Source organism: Salvelinus alpinus, chromosome 10 (genome assembly GCF_045679555.1).
Source record: "Salvelinus alpinus chromosome 10, SLU_Salpinus.1, whole genome shotgun sequence".
NCBI classification, from domain to species: Eukaryota; Metazoa; Chordata; class Actinopteri; order Salmoniformes; family Salmonidae; genus Salvelinus; species Salvelinus alpinus.
Genome location: NC_092095.1, coordinates 4,529,487 through 4,538,154, shown reverse-complemented (window position 1 = coordinate 4,538,154; position 8,668 = coordinate 4,529,487). Strand labels below are relative to the sequence as shown.

The following is an 8,668-nucleotide window of genomic DNA, read 5'->3' as shown; positions in this document are numbered from 1 at the left end:
CTAGTTGGTTTAGCAATGGAAAAAGACAGGAACCTTTCCGCTAGCCATGATTGGTTGAGATAATGGATGGGCTGGACAAGCCAGAAGATGAGTTCGGATTGGCCTGCCATGCAGCGAAGTTCTGTCTATAACATGAGCTGCTTAGTATAGTGGGTCCTTCTTTTAAAGTTGCAGCATACTGCGGCGCAGCTTGCATGGTGTCGCAGAATTCTATGGCACGTTATTTAAGTGTGAACCACTGGTACCATTAATGCTAGTTAGTGCTAGTTTGACCACCAGAGGGCATCTTTGAGAAGCATCTGATAGTGGCTGTACTAGAGAATGCAGGCACGTGGGAGACCGGGGAATCGGGGAGGAAGGAGTAGCCTGTCCTTGTAAATAAGAATTTGTTCTAAACTGACTTGCCTAGTTAAATAAAGGTCACACTAAGAACATAACATTTCTACACCCTAATTGTAGTCTAACCAATACCCAAACAGAGATTAAGTGAAAATAAAAATCTCATTGATTTATCAAGACCAGTCCCCAAGCTTGTCTCAGAGCAGAGTGAAACGGTGCTGAAATAGTTGTAGGTTATTGCTTCAAATCCTGTTGCTTCTAACTTCAATATGCTCTTTAAATAAATAAGACCTACACCACTTTTAACAGCACATTACTCAACACTAGTGAGACTCATGTCACCTACGGTAGGACTACAGTACATCGAAAAATATGACGTGACTCTCCGCCAATCACTACATATAGAGGATTGGAGGATATTTCTGTAATTCAGTGATATTTATTCACATAGTAATTCATTATTGATCCATAACTAAATAAACATCTGCATTTTGAAAGAGTATTTTTATCATTATTTTATTAATGAAAGTATAAAGATGCCATTATTAGTGACATTGTTTTAGTTTGAACGTGCAGACTGGCACTAAGAACAGAGCAGCGGGAACGTTTCCCTAGTCAGCGCCATTATTAGTGCAATGCCCCTTAAAGTGTTGCCAGTGGGGTCCCACCCCCGTGCGGTCCCACCCCCTCCCTCTCCCTTCCACATGGGCTAGGTCGGTCGTCTGTGCTCAACTCTGCGGCCCATCCCGTGCCCCCTGCCATCGTGCCTTGAACCTTGCACGCGTTCAGTGGATACAACTGGAGAACTGCAAGGCAATCCCATTGTGCGCCACTCGGGATCCATGACCAATATGACCAACACATATTGTCCTGCTAATAACAGGGTTCATAATATATCTGTGAGAATATCCAACAGGCTTTTATATCATTCTAAATTAATAACAATAATAATAATAGTTAATAATTTGTAAATAAAGCCAGTTTGTTATTTTAAATTATTTATTTCTGTTTTTAGAGGGAGAGAAACCAAAAACCTACAATCATCTCATGGGTCTCCCAGTCAAGGACGGCATGGGTATTGAAGCAGCATCTGTAGCAACACAGCTTGCACTGCTATGCATCGTCTTAGACCGTTGCACCACTCAGGCGCTGTACAACGTGACTGGTCGAGAGTGGCCTACAGTACAACAGTAAGACCAAAAATAATCCTAACAAAATAAAAGAATAAAAACCTCAGTGTAACAACAGTTGTAGTAAGTAATACTGAAGTTGTGCACAGTTATCAGGTTCTAATTAGGTTTATGTCGCCCATTCATTGTCAGTTAGAGACACAAATTACCTCTAAATCCGCGGCGTAAACTCGCAATTTTTAAAGGAGGAAGCACTGTATGTTATCCTTTCTAAAGTGGCTTTTTTAAAGAACGAACTGCACGTGTTGCTCTCCACTTTCTGGAGGACCGAGGTTTGAAATCAGTGGAATGCCTCGTGGAAGCATGATAGCTAAGGAGATGGAGATGGAGAAAATTCAGGCGTTTGATTGCAAATACGGAGGGAGCCAAAAAGAGAACACAGAAGGCTGTTGTATAAAACTCCTGTCTCTGGATTACATCTTCAAACTAAAGGGCAACCATGGCATCCGTGACAGAGAGGGAGAAGAGTCCATCCATGTATTCCGGTAAGATAGTCTAGCTAGCTACATTTCCAAATATTACACATTTATAATTTGTCAGAAAGTTGTTTTCATTGCAAGTTAAAGCATGCTGTTAGTTGGCTGGCTTGCTATTCGTATCTCAGCGCCATTTGCATTGCTAGTTATAGCCTAATGTTAGATAGCTACAGTAGCTAACATTGAACCTAGCTAGTTGGTTAGCTTTAGCTACCTGTAGATTCATGCAGGGTAGTAACGCTATGAGTTGGGATTATGGTTCATTGTTTAGCTAGCTAGCTACATAACAACAACAACAAAATATTCCACTATGCAAGTAATCATTTCACTGTACCGTTTACACCTTCTAACAAGCTAGAAACTAACCAGAAACATTGTTCAGAAAGATGCTTTTAGGTGCCTGGTTTGCTAAATTGACATTTACTAAATTCATTTTTAAACGGAGGAATTTATTGGTGTTAAAAAGCACCAGTTATGCTATTTTGGACGACCAGGCTGGTGATGTCATGCAGCCTGTTGTTTTTGTCTTTATACTTTTTCAGAGACCTGAAAATAGCTGTGCAGCGACGCTCCCCATCCAACCTGACAGAACTTGAGAGGATCTGCAGAGAAGAGTGGGAGAATCTCCCCAAATACAGGTGTGCCAAGCTTGTAGCGTCATACCCAAGAAGACTCGAGGCTATAATTGCTACCAAAGGTGCTTCAACAAACTACTGAGTAAAGGGTCTGAATACTTATGTAAATGTAATATTTAAAAATTGTAAACCTGTTTTTGCTTTGTCATTATGGGGTATTACCTGTAGATTGATGAGGGGGGGGGGGGAACCTTTTAATACATTTTTGAATAAGGCTTCAACATAACAAAATGGTGAAAAAGTCAAGGGGTCTGAATATTTCCGAATGCACTGTACGTGGTGTAGAACCTTAGGCAGGTACGTGGGTGTGCTACATCTCTGAAGATTATATGTCTATCTGGCCTAAATCACGGATACAGGTCCCCCTCCACCCTCTGCTGGTGATATGTCTATCTGGCCTAAATCACGGATACAGGTCCCCCTCCACCCTCTGCTGGTGATATGTCTATCTGGCCTAAATCACGGATACAGGTCCCCCTCCACCCTCTGCTGGTGATATGTCTATCTGGCCTAAATCACGGATACAGGTCCCCCTCCACCCTCTGCTGGTGATATGTCTATCTGGTCTAAATCACGGATACAGGTCCCCCTCCACCCTCTGCTGGTGATATGTCTATCTGGTCTAAATCACGGATACAGGTCCCCCTCCAATCTCTGTTGGTGATATGTCTATCTGGTCTAAATCACTGATACAGGTCCCCCTCCACCCTCTGTTGGTGATATGTCTATCTGGTCTAAATCACGGATACAGGTCCCCCTCCACCCTCTGCTGGTACGGATAACTCGTCATTATGTCTCCATGGAAACCTATATTCAAATAAAGATCCTATCTACTGTAGGACTGTAGGTGGAGATGTTTTGGGCTGGGGTCAAAACACATTATATGTCCATATTGATAGAGAAACACTAAACAATTATTTAGATTTGGTAGAACAAGTTGAATGAAAAATTTAATAAACCATCTCTGGGCTGTGAACAGAAATAAGCCTCTGTGGTCAAAATGACCCGAGTCGGTAGTTTTAAGGTTAAAGGCAAGTAAACGTTCTGCAGTAAAGAGCTCATTATGAAAGCAGGTAATCTCATGACTATTCTCTGTGTTCTAGAGAACAGTCGGCCTAAGAACAGACAGGCCTGTCAACTTGGCGTCAACTAGGCACTATGACAACAAACAACTTCCGCAATCAGGGGAGTGTAAATGCCCCTTCGGACAGATATCAGCGCTGGCAGCCAAACACACAGGGTGTCACTGAGCAAACACTACGACATACCACTATCAAATTAGTGTCACGGTAGGACTATAAAATTTCACTGAGTGTAAGACTACAGCCTGCTGTACTGTATGAGAACGTAAAGGCAAAACCAAAGCAGAGAACTATGGGTGAGCTTTGATTTATGAGAACACAGCTACATGACCGCTTTAGAGCAAGAGAGAGGAAGTTTAGTTACTGAATTAATACAGATTCTTACTTACTATATACAGATAGTAAGGTAGAGGAAGTCACACTATATACAGATAGTAAGGTAGAGGAAGTCACACTATATACAGATAGTAAGGTAGAGGAAGTCACACTATATACAGATAGTTAGATAGACAAAGTCATTCTATATACAGATAGTTAGATAGAGGAAGTCATTCTATATACAGATAGTTAGATAGACAAAGTCATTCTATATACAGATAGTTAGATAGAGGAAGTCATTCTATATACAGATAGTTAGATAGACAAAGTCATTCTATATACAGATAGTTAGATAGAGGAAGTCATTCTATATACAGATAGTTAGATAGACAAAGTCATTCTATATACAGATAGTTAGATAGAGGAAGTCATACTTACTATATACAGATAGTTAGATAGAGGAAGTCATACTTACTATATATAGATAGTTAGATAGAGGAAGTCATACTTACTATATACAGATAGTTAGATAGAGGAAGTCATACTTACTATATACAGATAGTTAGATAGAGGAAGTCATACTTACTATATATAGATAGTTAGATAGAGGAAGTCATACTTACTATATACAGATAGTTAGATAGAGGAAGTCATACTTACTATATACAGATAGTTAGATAGAGGAAGTCATACTTACTATATACAGATAGTTAGATAGAGGAAGTCATACTTACTATATACAGATAGTTAGATAGAGGAAGTCATTCTATATACAGATAGTTAGATAGAGGAAGTCATTCTATATACAGATAGTTAGATAGAGGAAGTCATTCTATATACAGATAGATAGAGGAAGTCATTCTATATACAGATAGATAGAGGAAGTCATTCTATATACAGATAGATAGAGGAAGTCATTCTATATACAGATAGATAGAGGAAGTCATTCTATATACAGATAGATAGAGGAAGTCATTCTATATACAGATAGATAGAGGAAGTCATTCTATATACCATTTCAGAGTACTATTACATCCTTCTCCTTTTAGAAACAGGTTTGAGTGTTGCTGGGCAGCTGAATGACAGCTCTGAGGTGTAGTGAGGACGGGGAGTGTGTGGTGAGTGGAGCTTGGTGACCTCAAACAGGATATGAACCGGCTGCCTGCAAAAATCTCAAACAAACTATCCCCAGCCCTTATTAAAACCTGCTCAGTCATGGTACCAGGGATGAGTCCCAAACGGCAGCCTACTTACTACATAATGAACTTTGGGGCCCAATAACACCAGCCCTCTATGGGCCCTGGCCAATAGTAGTTCATTACGGAGTAGTGTGTCATTTTGGGACGGAAACCTAATCTCAGATTAAGGCCTGACTCATTTAAAACAAACATGAATGTCACTACAGTATTCAACAATAGGGTTATGTGCTAACAGTGATTTCACTGGCAACGCCCCAGTGGTTCTGAAGGCCAAACCAGGATGCCTGTCGCCTACCATCGTTACTACTACTAGATGTGGAGTCAGGTACAGGTGGAGTCAGGTACAGGTGGAGTCAGGTACAGGTGGAGTCAGGTACAGGTGGAGTCAGGTACAGGTGGAGTCAGGTACAGGTGGAGTCAGGTACAGGTGGAGTCAGGTACAGGTGGAGTCAGGTACAGGTGGAGTCAGGTACATGTGGAGTCAGGTACAGGTGGAGTCAGGTACAGGTGGAGTCAGGTACAGGTGGAGTCAGGTACAGGTGGAGTCAGGTACAGGTGGAGTCAGGTAAAATTGTAATGCAAGGTTTATCCAGCATACACACTGATCACATGACTCATCAGCATGTCAACTGAAGGTCAACATTCCAAATAAAAAACGTGGTATGATTAATCTAACCTGAACTAATTAGTTTACTACTGTCCTATACTTATGTACCACTACCTAACTACTACAGGCTTCTGGAAGTGACTAGAAGTGATTAGAAGTGACTGAGTCAACGCGGTTCTGCTGGCAGACTGGCCTATGCAGGACAACTCCTTTAGTACATAAAAGGGTGCTGTTTATATGTCTGTTGACTGTATCAAAATGATCCCAATATACTGCAGCACTAGCTTAGTGGTCCTATGTGATGGAACCAGAGGAAATAGCTGACGTACGGGGACTTTGTTCAATTCCAACTGCTAGTTCAGCTGATGACGGCCTGTCCTACCAGGCTTCTAGGTTCTCCTCAGACAAACAGATTGTGAACAAGTCCATTAACTAACCTCCACCCACCAAGAGTTTAGTTTCACATGAGAAGTAACAACTGCAATACTTAAAAGTTATGGTCAGGCTTATTAAAATAGCACTGATGGAGCTCTCACTTCCTATGCAACAACCTTTCCTAACCCATCCTAACCCTTCCTATGCCCTAACCGTTCCTAACCCTAACCCTTCCTAATCATAATCCTTCATATGCCCTAACCCATCCAAACCCTTCCTAAACACTCCTAACCCTTCCTAACCCCTCGTAACCCTCCCTAAACCCTCCTAACCTGTCCTACCCTCTCCTAACCCTTCCCAGCCCCTCCTAACCCTTCCCAGCCCATACTAACCTATCTAAAACTCTCCTAACCCCTTTCTAACCCCTCCAAACCTATTTCAACCCTTCCTAACCCCTACTGACTCTTCCTAACCTATCCTAACCCCTCAAAACCCTTCCAAACCTCTCCTAGCTCTTCCTAACCCCTCCTAACCCCTCCAAACCATTCCCAATCCCTCCTAACCGTTCCTAACCTCTCCTATCCCTTCCTAACCCTTCCTAACCCTTCCTCACCAATCTTAACCATTCATAACCTCTCCTAAAGCCCCTTCTAACCCTTCCTAACCCTTCCTAACCCTTCCCAGCACCTATTAACTCTTCTTAAACTCTCCTAACCTCTCCTAAACTCTCCTAATCCCTTCCTAACCCCTCCTATCCCCTCCTACCCCCCCCTAACCCTTCCTAACCCTTCCCAGCCCCGATAAACTCTTCATAACCTCTCCTAACCCCTCCTAACCTCTCCTAAACTATTTTAAATCCTTCCTAACCCCTCTTGACCCTTCGTAACCCTCCCTAACCCCACCTAACACCCCCACCTGTTCCTAACCTCTCCTAACCCTTCATACCCCCTCATATCCCCTCCTAAAATGTCCTAACCTATCATAACCCTTCATACCCCCTCATATCCCCTCATAAAACGTCCTAACCTATCATAACCCTTCCTAACCCTCCCTAACCCCTCCTAACCCTCCTAGCCCCTCCTAACCCCTCCTAACCCTAACCCATGGCATACTGCTGATGGGAAAACTGGTTCCACATCTATTAAGCACTATTGTTATCAGACAATGGTCAGAGTGCACACCTTACTAAGTACATAGAACTACCTCACAATATACCTCCAACTCCCTGGTGAAATCACAATGAAAGCTTTATGTGCCAGTTCACAGAGAATGAACTTTACAGTCGACAATACCAGTAACAACAGTGACTGAAAGAGCAATAGATCAACCTTATCAATCTCAACATGAAAACGGACTGATTTAACAGTAGTGAAAGAATAACACTGTCATTGAGGAAATAACTACCATATGAATCTTACCTATGGCAGGTGAGTGATACAGGATGGTCCAGGTATAAGAGAAGCAGTGGTCTGGTCTGGATACAACTCCGAGTGAGAACTATACTATCTACTCCTCTCTCTCCCTCTGTGTGCGTATGAGTGTGTGTGGCCGTCAAGGTGTATGTGTATGTGTGTGTGGTGGCGTCGGTAAGGTGTGTTTATGTCTATCCTCTCCTCCCACTGTTCTGAACACACCTACTCTCCCTCACTACCTACTCTCCCTTCCTTCCTTCCTTCCTTCCTTCCTTCCTTCCTTCCTTCCTTCCTTCCTTCCTTCCTTCCTTCCTTCCTTCCTTCCTTCCTTCCTTCCTTCCTTCCTTCCTTCCTTCCTTCCTTCCTTCCTTCCTTCCTTCCTTCCTTCCTACCTACCTACCTATCTACAAACCTACATTTGAAGTCTGAAGTTTACATACACCTTAGCCAAATACATTTAAACTCAGTTTTTCACAATTCCTGACATTTAATCCTTGTAAAAATTCCCTGTCTTAGGTCAGTTAGGATCAACACTTTATTTTAAGAATGTGAAATGTCAGAATAATAGTCGAGACAATGATTTATTAAAGCTTTTATTTCTTTCATCACATTCCAAGTGGGTCAGAAGTTTACATACACTCAATTAGTATTTTGTAGCATTGCCTTTCAATTGTTTAACTTGGGTCAAAAGTTTCGGGTAGCCTTCCACAAGCTTCCCACAATAAGTTGGGTGAATTTTGGCCCAATCCTCCTGACAGAGCTGATGTAACTGAGTCAGGTTTGTAGGCCTCCTTGCTCGCACATGCTTTTTCAGTTCTGCCCACAAATGTTCTATGGGATTGAGGTTAGGGCTTTGTAATGGCCACTCCAATACCTTAACTTGGTTGTCCTTAAGCCATTTTGCCACAACTTTGGAAGTATGCTTGGGGTCATTGTCCATTTGGATGACCCATTTGCGACCAAGCTTTAACTTCCTGACTGATGTCTTGAGATGTTGCTTCAATATATCCACATAATTTCCTACCTCATGATGCC

The 8,668-nt window shown here is 42.1% G+C and overlaps 1 protein-coding gene across 1 annotated transcript in view; it reads right to left on the bottom strand.

Moving 5' to 3' along the window:
- vill (villin-like) overlaps positions 1-7,781 on the bottom strand; it is a 53,357-nt gene extending 45,576 nt beyond the window's left edge. Inside the window, exon 1 of the mRNA XM_071327905.1 lies at positions 7,640-7,781. The gene's annotated coding sequence lies outside the window, so the exon portion shown is untranslated. The remainder of the gene's footprint in view (positions 1-7,639) is intronic.
- Positions 7,782-8,668: the final 887 nt, after the last annotated feature.